A 13115-nucleotide genomic window follows, 5' to 3' on the forward strand; every position below is an offset into this window, starting at 1 on the left:
GTTATTTACGAAAGCAAATCGTCCGACTGCAGGGTTAACCGAGGATATCTTACTTCTACCCCAGCCTTTCTCTGTCCACCAATCCGCACACTGCACCTCTTCTAGCTCCGCCCCTTTAGGTACCCTACTACCGCACTTGGTACCCGAAAAGGTGGATGTTTGCCACGCTGACGGCAAGATGAGCGCGTGCGGCCACGGCCGATTGCTTCTGCCGCTGCGTGGAGACAAATCCCAAACGAGGTAAACGAGGAAGCCTCAGCTGCACAGACGAGAATGACCATGTGTGCATTTAGAGCGCTCCAATGAACGCTCTCGCGGGAAACACGACCCACTTCCTGCTCAACCCTGACATGGACCTCCGCCAAGGCCCAACAATCCAAAACCTGTCCCTTTGATTCAACAGAAAGATGTGTTCCACTCCTGTCCTGTAGGTGGCAGTAATGCACATTACAAACATTCACACATCCAACACAACTTGTCTCCTCGACAGCGTCACCCATACTTGCCAACCTTGAGACCTCCGATTTCAGGAGGTGGTCAAGAGGGGAGGAGTATATTTACAGCTAGAATTCACCAAGTCAAGTATTTCATATATATATATATATATATATATATATATATATATATATATATATATATATATATATATATATATATATTTATAAGAAATACTTGACTTTCAGTGAATTCTAGCTACCGTATTTTTCGGAGTATAAGTCGCACCGGAGTATAAGTTGCACCTACCGAAAATGCATAATAAAGAAGGAAAAAAAACGTATGTAAGTCGCATTTTTGGGGGAAATTTATTTGATAAAACCCAACACCAAGAATAGACATTTAAAAGGCAATTTAATATAAATAAAGAATAGTGAACAACAGGCTGAAAAAGTGTACGTTATATGACGCATAAATAACCAACTGAGAACGTGCCTGGTATGTTAACATAACATATTATGGTAAGAGTCATTCAAATAACTATAACATATATATATATATATATATATATATATATATATATATAACATGCTATACGTTTACCAAACAATCTGTCACTCTTGATCGCTAAATCCCATGAAATCTTATACCATCCATCCATCCATCCATCCATTTTCTACCGCTTATTCCCTTTGGGGTCGCGGGGGGCGCTGGAGCCTATCTCAGCTACAATCGGGCGGAAGGCGGGGTACACCCTGGACAAGTCGCTACCTCATCGCAGGGCCAACACAGATAGACAGACAACATTCACACACTAGGGCCAATTTAGTGTTGCCAATCAACTTATCCCCAGGTGCATGTCTTTGGAGGTGGGAGGAAGCCGGAGTACCCGGAGGGAACCCACGCAGTCACGGGGAGAACATGCAAACTCCACACAGAAAGATCCCGAGCCCGGGATTGAACCCAAGACTACTCAGGACCTTCGTATTGTGAGGCAGATGCACTAACCCCTCTGCCACCGTGAAGCCTTTTACGTGAATGAGCTAAATGATATTATTTGATATTTTACGGTAATGTGTTAATAATTTCACACATAAGTCACTCCTGAGTATAAGTCGCACCCCCGGCCAAACTATGAAAAAAACTGACTTATAGTCCGAAAAATACAGTATATATATATATATATATATATATATATATATATATATATATATATATATATATATAAATAAAAGAGAAATACTTGAATTTCAGTGTTCATTTATTTACACATATACACACACATAACACTCAACTACTCATTGTTGAGTTAAGGGTTGAATTGTCCATCCTTGTTCTATTCTCTGTCACTATTTTTCTAACCATGCTGAACACCCTCTCTGATGATGCATTCGGCTTCGTCTCCTTGTTGTGTGCGCAGTTGTGCACTGTACTCTCCAAAAGCCCTAGATGTTATTGTCACATATGCATGTACAGTAGATGGCAGTATTGCCCTGTTTAAGAGTGTCACGACATTGCTGTTTACGGCAGACGAACTGCTTTACGGTAGACGAAAACGTGACTGCTGTTGTTGTGTGTTGTTACCGCGCTGGGAGGACGTTAATGAAACTGCCTAACAATAAACCCACATAAGAAACTAAGAACTCGACCTCGATCATTCTACAGTTATACGTCATTGGGCAGGCACGCGGTTTATATTGTGGGAAAGCGGACGTGAAAACAGGCTGTCGACACGTCACTCAGGTCCGCCTGAATTTCGGGAGTCTCCCGGAAAATCCAGGAGGGTTGGCAAGAATGGCGTCGCCTGCTGGTTGGGGCGGGTCACAGCCCCACGGCCAAGAGTGAAAATTAATTCCACCATTTATACTTTTATCTGGATCTGCACTAACATGTAACATCCACTACCTTTACAAAAGTAGTACACAAGACAACAAAAGTAGAACATATTGTATTCGGCCACTTCACAATACACAGCTACTACGTAAGTAGTACACAGCTACTGCATAAAGTTCTACACGATACACAGCCATTGCCCAAGGTGTACTGTTCAGTAAACAGTCAGTATAAAAGGAGTACACAGCCAGTGCACAAGTAATACACAGGCAGTGTATGAGTAGTACACAATAAGTACAAAGCCAGGACAGAAGTAGTACACAGGCACTTTAAGGAGTAGTGCAGAGTCAATACACAAATAGTACACGGCCAGTACAGAAGTGGTACACAGCCAGTAAGAGTAGTGCACAGGCACTGTATGAGTAGTACACAGTCAGGACATAAGTTGTACACAGGCAATGTAAGGAGTAGTGCAGAGTCAATACACAAATAGTACACAGCCAGTACAAGAGTAGTACGCAGGCACTGTATGAGTCGATTGGCAGTTCACACATAGTGGACAGTCAACATACACCTAGTGAATTGCCAGTACACTCATTGTACCCAGCCACTACATGAATAGTACACAGTCAGAACACACATAATAGACAGGCAATACACACGCAGCACCCAACCAAGTACACAAGTAGTACCCAGGTAGAATATATCAGTTGTGCACAGGCAATACACAAGCGGAACACAGGCATTACACAAGTAGTACCCAGCCAATACATCGGTAGTACCGAGCTTGTACACAAGTAGCACCCAGGTAGTAGATCAGTTGTACACAGGCATTGTACAAGTAGTACCCAGCCAGTGCACAAGTAGTACCCAGCCAGTGCACAAGTAGTACCCCGCCGGTACAAAAGTAGTACCCAGTAAACAGACAGTAGTAGTACCAAGCCATTACACAAGTAGTACCTAGGTAGTAAATCAGTTGTACACAGGCAGTACATAAGTTGTATAAAGGCAGTACACAATTAGTAGACAGCCAATACACACGTAGCATCCAATATATCAGTTGTACACAAGTAGTACAGACAGGGGCGCCGAAAAGGGGGGGTAAAGGAGACGGATTCTAGGGGCCCATGATGGAGGGGGGCCCAGAGAGGCCCCTAATGATGATGAAATTATAATACAGAAAAAATAATGACACTGTGTTGGGGGCCCTGTAAAGATTCTTTTCATGGGGCCCAAAATCCCTAGCGGCGCCCCTGAGTACAGAGGCAGTACACAAAGACTACCCAGGTAGTATATCAATCAATCAAAGTTTACTTATATAGCCCTTAATCACAAATGTCTCTAATGACATCCTCGGCTCAGATCCCACATATCGGTTGTACACAGGCAGTACACAAGTAGTACACAGCCATTACACAAGTAGTACCCAGGTAGTATTTCAGTTGTACATGGGCAGTGTACAAGTAGTACCCAGGTAGTATATTAGTTGTACACGGCCATTGCACAAGTAGCACCGAGCTAGTGTGTCAGTTGTACACAGGCTGTACACAAATAGTAGGTATTCCAGTTGTACATGTGCAGTACACAGGCGGTACACAAGTAGCACCCAGGTAGTATATTAGTTGTAAACAGGCAGTACACTAGTAGCACACAAGCAGTATATCAGTTGTACACAAGTAGTACACCAGTTGTACACAAGTAGCACATAAGCAGTATATCAGTTGTACACAAGCAGTACACAAGTACTACACGGGCAGTAAACAAGTACTACTCAGGTAGTATATCAGTTGTACAAGAGCAGTACACAAGTAGTACCTAGGTAGTAAATCAGTTGTACACAGGCAGTACACAAATAGTACTCAAGTAGCATATCAGTTTTACATGGGCAGTACACAAGTAGTACACAGGCAGTACACGAGGAGAACCCAGGTATTATATTAGTTGTACACAGGCAGTACACAAGTAGCGCACTAGCAATATATCAGTTGTACACAAGTAGTACACAGGCAGTATATCAGTTGTACACAAGTACATAAGAAGTACACAAGTAGCACACAGGTAGTATATCAGTTGTACTCAGGCAGTACACAAGTAGTATACAGGCTGTATATGAGTGCAGTCAGAGTTAGGGTCAGAGTAGGATTAAAAGAGCATGGGAAAGAGCAAAAGCTCAATAAAGTTCAAAGTGCAGGAAGTGGAATAAAAAGAGGAAGTATTGATAATTGATATTCGACTAAGTCCTTCCTCCTCTTCCTCCTCCTCCTCTGTGCTGCCACAGCTCGTTAATTTATGATCCTAGCGAGGAGGCCAAGGAGGTGACACAACGCCTCCTCATCTCTTTTTTTGGTTTTGTTTTCCTTTCCTATTGGTGCAAAATAGATCTGCTTTGTTGTCCAAATGAAATGTCATTGTCCTTGTGCGGTGACAATAAAGCGCTTCTTCTTTCTTGGCATATATCTTGGCATGAAGAAATGTATCTGTGGTGAAACGGTTCTGACAAATGAAATAAAATGTTCTTTACAATACTGTACTAATGTATATGTGTATATATATATATATATATATATATAGACGCAGTATTTATACTAAACTATATCCGAACATGCACCACGCTGAGTGATGTTAAATGTTACGTAATAGAGTGTAATGATAAGAAGTCATATGGAGAAAGATCAACAAAAAGTCATTACATTTCATTAAAAAGTTTTTGTCCAGTATAATCATGTTGACGTGTATTGTAAGATTAAAAAATGCGTCACAAAAACAAGTGAAATGTTTTTACACAGCAGGTATACAAAGCGGGGCCAATATTGACCCACATTGGATAGATATTAGCGTCTTTAATCGGCCTAAGTGAGTGAAAAAGTGAAAGTGAAAGGTCGACTCACCTGTCAGAGAGAAGTGACTTCTGCTTCCTTCAGTGTGATGCTGTCAGCATCCTGCGCTCGGCTGCTGTGTGCTCGCCTCCTCCTCGCATCACGCCGCACTGTAGTAGCATCCTGGCTCCGCCTCCTCCTCCTCCTCCTCCTCCTCCTCCTCCGGGTCTCACGCTCACTTTCACAAACGTGTCCGCTCACATCTCATCAGTGGGACGAGGCCATGAAAAGCGACTCTTGTTCGGTGCTCAGCCTCCATCTTTGTCCTTTTTTACACACACCTCCTTATCAGAAATAAATGTATTTTCAGAAAAGACTTTTTTTAATATGAATTGCATATAATTGTAGCACGATACAGTATATTACAGTAAGAGAATAAAAGAAAAATATTGTAAATTGTAATTTTTTTTTAAATAAATTCAGGGAGTTGCCAAAAAATGTGAAAAAAAATCTAATAAATGAAAAATGTTTGTTTTAAATATGAATTAATTAAAGGCCGACTGAAACCCACTACTACCGACCACGCAGTCTGATAGTTTATATATCAATGATGAAATCTTAACATTGCAACACATGCCAATACGGCCGGGTTAGCTTACTAAAGTGCAATTTTAAATTTCGCGCGAAATATCCTGCTGAAAACGTCTCGGTATGATGACGCCTGTGCGTGACGTCACAGATTGTAGAGGACATTTTGGGACAGCATGGTGGCCAGCTATTAAGTCGTCTGTTTTCATCGCAAAATTCCACAGTATTTTGGACATCTGTGTTGGTGAATCTTTTGCAATTTGTTCAATGCACAATGGAGACAGCAAAGAAGAAAGCTGTAGGTTGGAAGCGGTGTATTGCGGCAGGTGTTGTGCCGGATAAAGCACCCCGTGCCGTAGAATGCACCCCCTGACTGTTGTGCCGGATAACACAGCCGGTGTTTCATTGTTTACATTCCCGGAAGATGACAATCAAGCTTTACCATTGGCCTGTGGAGAACTGGGACAACAGAGACTCTTACCAGGAGGACTTTGAGTTGGATGCGCAGACGCAGTACCGTGAGTACGCATGCAGCTGCGGCTTCCAAACATTTGATCGCTTGCCCGTACGTGCATGCCGCTATGTGCATGTCACGTACGTAACTTTGGGGACTTTGGGGAAATATATGTGCTGTATGAACTTTGGGGAGGTGAACGGTACTTTGGGCTGTGGGATTGAGTGTGTTGTGCAGGTGTTTGAGTTGTATTGGCGGGTTATATGGACGGGAGTGGGAAGGTGTTTGTTATGCAGGATTAATATGTGGCATATTAAATATAAGCCTGGTTGTGTTGTGGCTAATAGAGTATATATATGTCTTGTGTTTATTTACTGTTTTAGTCATTCCCAGCTGAATATCAGGTCCCACCCGCCTCTCACAGCATCTTCCCTATCTGAATCGCTCCCACTGCCCTCTAGTCCTTCACTCTCACTTTCCTCATCCACAAATCTTTCATCCTCGCTCAAATTAATGGGGAAATCGTCGCTTTCTCGGTCCGAATCGCTCTCGCTGCTGGTGGCAATGATTATAAACAATGTGCAGATGTGAGGAGCTCCACAACCTGACGTCACGCGCATATCGTCTGCTACTTCCGATACAGGCAAGGCTTTTTTATCAGCGACCAAAAGTTGCGAACTTTATCGTCGATGTTCTCTACTAAATCCTTTCAGAAAAATATGGCAATATCGCGAAATGATCAAGTATGACACATAGAATGGACCTGCTATCCCTGTTTAAATAAGAAAATCGCATTTCAGTAGGCCTTTAATGTTAAAAAAAAATAGAACACTTTGCATGTGCCCTATACACTTGAACTCATCATGTGACTATCTCAGGACATTATTGTAGTATTTGTAAAACTTGATGTTTATCCGCCATCATTTGACTTTAATTGCCTGCAGCTTCTAATGCACAGGTGTCAAACCGACGGCCCAGGGGCCAGATTTGGCCCGTGAAATACTGGAAATCACTCCTGTGTTCTTTCAATCTTGACAGAAAAACAAAAGATATACTGTACATGCAACTGTGTATCTTCTCAAATAATCTGGGTTATGCAACAAGATATTCAAAATGTTTTCAAATGTTCAACATTTGTTATCAAACAATATATAGTTTATGGATGTCCCGACTTTTTTTTTTTTTACCTGCGATACCGATAGGGGGTCATCAGTATTGGCCAATACAGGTATTAATCACGATACGATATCAGCACGAATCATAGTACAAAACCCAAAACCAGTGAAGTTGGCACGTAAATAAAAACAGAATACAATGATTTGCAAATACTTTTCAACTTATATTCAATTGAATAGACCTCAAAGACAATATATTTAATTTTGGACTGAAAAACAAAATTTTTCTTTACAAATAATCATTAACTTACAATTTAATGGCAGCAACACATTGCAAAAAAGTTGGCATTGTTTTTACCACTGTGTTGAATGGCCTTTCCTTTTAACAACACTCAGTTAACGTTTGGGAACTGAGGAGACCAATTTTTGAAGCTTTTCAGGTGGAATTCTTTCCCATTCTTTCTTGATGTACAGGCTTAAGTTGTTCAACAGTCCGGGGTCTCTCTTGTGGTATTTTAGGCTTCATATTGCGCCACACATTTTCAATGGGAGACAGGTCTGGACTACAGGCAGGCCAGTCTAGTACCCGCACTCTTTTACTACGAAGGCCACGCTTTTGTAACACGTGCAGAATGTGGCTTGGCATTGTCTTGCTAAAATAAGCAAGGGCGTCCATGAAAAAGACATTGCTCAAATGGTAACATATGTTGCTCCAAAACCTGTATGTACCTTTCAGCATTAATGGTGCCTTCACAGATGTGTAAGTTACCCATGTATTGGGCACTAATACACCCCCATACCATCACAGATGCTGACTTTTGAACTTTGTGCCTTAAGTTAAAGTTAAAAGTACCAATGAGTGTCACACACACACTCGGTGTGTGTTATCTAAGTTACATTTAAACCAGTGTGGATGGCCCTGGGAGTAGGTGGGTGAAGTGTCTTGCCCAAGGACGCAACGGCAGAGAATCGGATGGCGGAAGCAGGGATCGAACCTGGAACCCTCAAGTTGCTGGAACAGCCACTATATCAACCGAGCTTTGCCGCCCCAACGTGAAATTTGTCCTCTGCATTTGACCTATCCCCTTGTTCCACCCCCTGGGAGGTGAGGGGAGCAGTGAGCAGCAGCGGTGGCCATGCCCGGGAATAATTTTTGGTGATTTAACCCCCAATTCCAACCCTTGATGCTGAGTGCCAAGCAGGGAGGTAATAGGTCCCATTTTTATAGTCTTTGGTATGACTCGGCGGGGGTTTGAACTCACAACTTACCAATCTCAGTGCTGACACTCTAACCACTAGGTCACTGAGTGGATGGTTCTTTTCCTCTTTGGTCCGGAATACACAACGTCCACAGTTTCCAAAAACAATTTGAAATGTGGACTCGTCAGACCACAGAACACTTTTCCACTTTGCATCAGTCCATCTTAGATGAGCTCGGGCATTTCTGGGTGTTGTTGATAAATGGCATTCCTCAACTTTCGCAGTCTTTTTTTGCCACTTACTTTTTTGAAACATGTTGCAGGTATCAAATTCCAAATTAGCTAATATTTGCAAAAAAATAACAAAGTTTACCAGTTCGAACGTTAAGTATATTGTCTTTGCAGTCTATTCAATTGAATATAGGTTGAAAAGGATTTGCAAATCATTGTATTAGGTTTTTATTTACCATTTACACAACGTGCCAACTTCACTGGTTTTGGGTTTTGTACATACTTCTATTGTTTTGTAGTGTGGAATCAAATAGGACAAGGTTTAATCAAGTGAAATTAGTCCAACAGAGGACAATAGGTAGTACAAACTCTAACCCAGTGGTTCTCAAACTTCTTTCACCACCTCAGAAAATGCTCTCAAAGTACCGCCATAAAGACCAACATTAAAACACAGTGGCATAGTAGGCCTACGTTTCCATTAAAAACTAGGCAGAGGTTGTATTTATGGTTTAAGTTTATTTTGAACATGCATACAAATAAAAACATAACACATCACAATTTCCAGTTTGTTCGAAAAGAAGTAGCTTATTTATTCCTACCCTTTTTCCATTTCAAAGCAGTTGCTAACACTTTTATTCCCTTCCTCTTTTTGCCCAACCATCTATTTATTTTGTTTCTTCTGTTATTTGCATTAGCTTCTGTGTGTTCTCTTCTGAACACGGTTGTATTGACTGCAAATAATACTAAGTTTAAGTCTTTTGTGGAGAGATTGAACGATTTTGGTCCCAGTATTGATCCCTGGGGTACACCACAGGACATACAGTCATGGCCAAAAATATTGCCATCCCTGCATTTCTGTCAGATAATGCACCACTTCTCCACATAAAATTGTTGAAATTACAAATGCTTTGGTATCCATCCATCCATTTTCTACCGCTTGTCCCGTTCGGGGACGCGGGGGATGCTGGAGCCTATCTCAACTGCATTCGGGCGGAAGGCGGGGTACACCCTGGACAAGTCGCCACCTCATCACAGGGCCAACACAGATAGACAGACAACATTCACACTCACATTCACACACTAGGGCCAATTTTAGTGTTGCCAATCAACCTATCCCCAGGTGCATGTCTTTGGAGGTGGGAGGAAGCCGGAGTACTCGGAGGGAACCCACACAGTCACGGGGAGAACATGCAAACTCCACACAGAAAGATCCCGAGCGTAGGGTCGAACCCAGGACCTTCGTATTGTGAGGCAGACACACAAACCCCTCTCCCACCGCTTTGGTATTCACATGTTTATTTATTTTGTTTGCATTGGATAAACACAACACCCACCCCCCCAAAAAAATAAAAAATCTGATATTATTTTACACAGAACTCCAAAAATGGACTGGACAAAATTATTGGCACATTTCCAAAATTGTAAAAAATAGTTGTATTCTAAGCATGTGATGCTCCTTTAATTTGTAATTAAACTCACCTGCAGCAAGTAACAGGTGCTGGTAATATAGAAATCACACTTGCAGTCAGTTAAAATGGAGAAAAATTGACTCAACCTTTGTGTTGTGTGTACCACACTGAGCAATGGCATGGAGAAAAGAAAGAAGAGCAAAGAACTCTCAGAAGATTAGAGAACCAAGATTGTGGAAAAGCATGGACAATCTCAAGGCTACAAGTCCATCTCCAGAGATCAAAATGTTCCTGTGTCTACTGTGCGCAATGTCATCAAGAAGTTTAAAGCCCATGGCACTGTAGCTAACCTCCCTGGACGTGGACGGAAGAGAAAAATTTATGAAAGACTGCAACGAAGGATTGTTAGAATTGTGGATAAAGAACCTCGATCCACTTCCAAACCAATTCAAGCTGACCTGCAGACACAGGGTACAACAGTGTCAGCTCACACTATCCATCGCCATCTCAATGAAAAGGGACTCTATGGTAGGAGACCCAAGAGGACCCCGCTGCTGACACAGAGACATAAAAAAGCAAGACTGGAGTTTGCAAAAACTTACCTGAGGAAGCCAAAATCTTTCTGGGAGAACGTCCTGTGGACAGATGAGACTAAAGTGGAGCTTTTTGGTAAAGCACTGTTTACAGAAAACAAAATAAGGCCTTCAAAGAGAATAACACCATCCCTATAGTCAAACATGGTTGAGGTTCACTAATGTTTTGGGGTTGCTTTGCTGCCTTGACTGTGTGCATGACATCATGAAATCTGAGGACGACCAAAGAATTTTGGGGCATAATGCAGGGCCCAGTGTCAGAAAGCTGGGTCTACGTCAGAGGTCGTGGGTGTTCCAGCAGGACAACGACCCAAAGCATACTTCAAAAAGCACACAAAAATGGCTTAAGACAAAGCGCTGGAGAGTTCTGAAGTGGCCATCATTGAGTCCATATCTAGATCCTATACAACAACTGTGGAGAGATCTAAAAACAGCAGTTGGTAGAAGGCACCCTTCAAATCTGAGAGACCTGAAGCAATTTGCAAAAGAAGAATGGTCCAAAATTCCAGTAGCAAGGTGTAAGAAACTCATTTATGGTTACAGGAAGCGATTGATTTCAGGTATTTTTTCTACAGGGTGTACCAAATATTAAGTTGAGGGTGCCGATCATTTTGTCCAGTCCATTTTTGGAGTTCTGTGTAAAATAATATCAGATTTTTTTTTGTGTTGTTCCAATGCAAACAAAAGAAATAAACATGTGAATACAAAAGCATTTGTAATTTCACCAATTTTCTGTGAGAAGTGGTGCATTATCTGACAGAAATGCAGGGGTGCCAATATTTTTGGCCATGACTTTATTTAGCGTTATAGACACGTGTTTGGCTAGCTTCTCGTATTGCTTCCTGCTGGGTTACTTGTATATTTCAACAAATTCGTACCTTGCGTCGTTCACAGATCAACTGGAGGCGTCAGCTGGGATCACTGTGTGGTCGGAAACACTTTAAAAACAGCTTCGAACTCTCGCCGTACAATCTCAATGTAGCTTATGGTTTCTCGGCAACCGCTTTGAATTGCCGTGGGGGCCATTAGCTTGAGGCTCTCCTGTGGCTGTGATCACAATTAGTGGTCAAAAAAGCTAGCAAAAAAGCAAAGCCTTTTTTTTTTACGTCTTTTCCCGTTCAAAGTAAGCAACATTTTTAACAGGTATATTTAATAGTTTTGGCCTCTGTAACTTGACACACAATTGGAACAGTAACACTGTGTTCAAATATTTCATAAAGTGATTATTTGGTTTACCACTAGATGGAGCCCACGTACCACAGTTTGAGAATCCCTGCTCCAACCTATTTACCAATACTACTCTGGATTGAACCCTGGGGTAATTTTGTCTTTGGCGACACCTGGTGGTCACAATAATTCATTAAGTTAAATTCACGTCCTGTTTTGCACAAAAATCAGAGCTTTGTATCGAACATTTTACATGCAAGCTAAGATCATCCGATACGTGTTTCTTTGCTGATATCGCACCAATATCATTATCGGATTATGACACCCCTAACCGAAATAAATATCTACTTGTCATCTTGACTTATGATTTCAAAACAAGTAATCCATCTGTAAAGAAAATTATATACAGTATATTGTATATTCACTGTTACAAGCGGCCCTCCAAAAGCAGCCATAACTACGATGTGGCCCTCAGTGAAAACCTTTTTTACACCCCTGTTCGAATGAGTTTGTCCTAAAATGTGTGTTTTATTATTATTAAAAGTTGAATATCATCTTTGCAGGGGTCGTTTTTCTATCCAATTTGATAGTGTAATAACGTAAGTCAACACCATTATTCTTTGGTGACTGGATGGTAAAGGTGTACCTAATCAAATGTCTGAGGCGTGCAATCTTGACAGCACACACACAAATACGCTCTATTTTTGCATCTTCACTGACGCCCCGAGGCAAACAGCTGCACGCCAGTATTATGTGCAGCACAATGCAAATCCAATTGGTCTCTCTTGCTGCAATTAGAGGACTTAGCCCTGATTTCATTGTATAACAAAGTTCACCTGAAGCCATCTTCAGGGGAGGGCCAGTGGAGCAACAAAGACCCCTGCTTAATGTCAACCTACTGAAAAAGACCAAGAGGAGCACTTAGGTCCAGCAAGTGGACTTTAACATGACCCAGTAGGCCTTTAAAGCTCCAGAAAACATTATAAACCATCAATGGCGGCTGCTGCTCCCTAGCGGCACAGGCATGAAAGCCACAAAAGTGAACATGCACGTGCAAAAAAACAGCAAAGTGGACACAATATTATCCAAGATGCAGCACACACACTTAAAAGAAGCCAACTACTGCACAAACGCAGAAGTCTGCCGCTTTCTCGCTGCTTCAGGACATATTGATCCGCATGCACATCAATCAGTCAATCAAGTAATCAATAGGGGGTCATCAGTAAAGAAGGTGCTGATGTCTCTATTGACTATTCGCTGCAGTTCAGCCTGACG

At 41.8% G+C, this 13115-nt stretch overlaps 1 protein-coding gene across 1 annotated transcript in view; it reads right to left on the reverse strand.

The window, feature by feature from the left end:
- Positions 1-5230, reverse strand: part of rph3aa (rabphilin 3A homolog (mouse), a) — a 70536-nt gene extending 65306 nt beyond the window's left edge. Inside the window, exon 1 of the mRNA XM_061931690.1 lies at positions 5157-5230. The gene's annotated coding sequence lies outside the window, so the exon portion shown is untranslated. The remainder of the gene's footprint in view (positions 1-5156) is intronic.
- Positions 5231-13115: the final 7885 nt, after the last annotated feature.

This window comes from Nerophis lumbriciformis, linkage group LG39 (assembly GCF_033978685.3).
Source record: "Nerophis lumbriciformis linkage group LG39, RoL_Nlum_v2.1, whole genome shotgun sequence".
Classification (NCBI taxonomy): Eukaryota; Metazoa; Chordata; class Actinopteri; order Syngnathiformes; family Syngnathidae; genus Nerophis; species Nerophis lumbriciformis.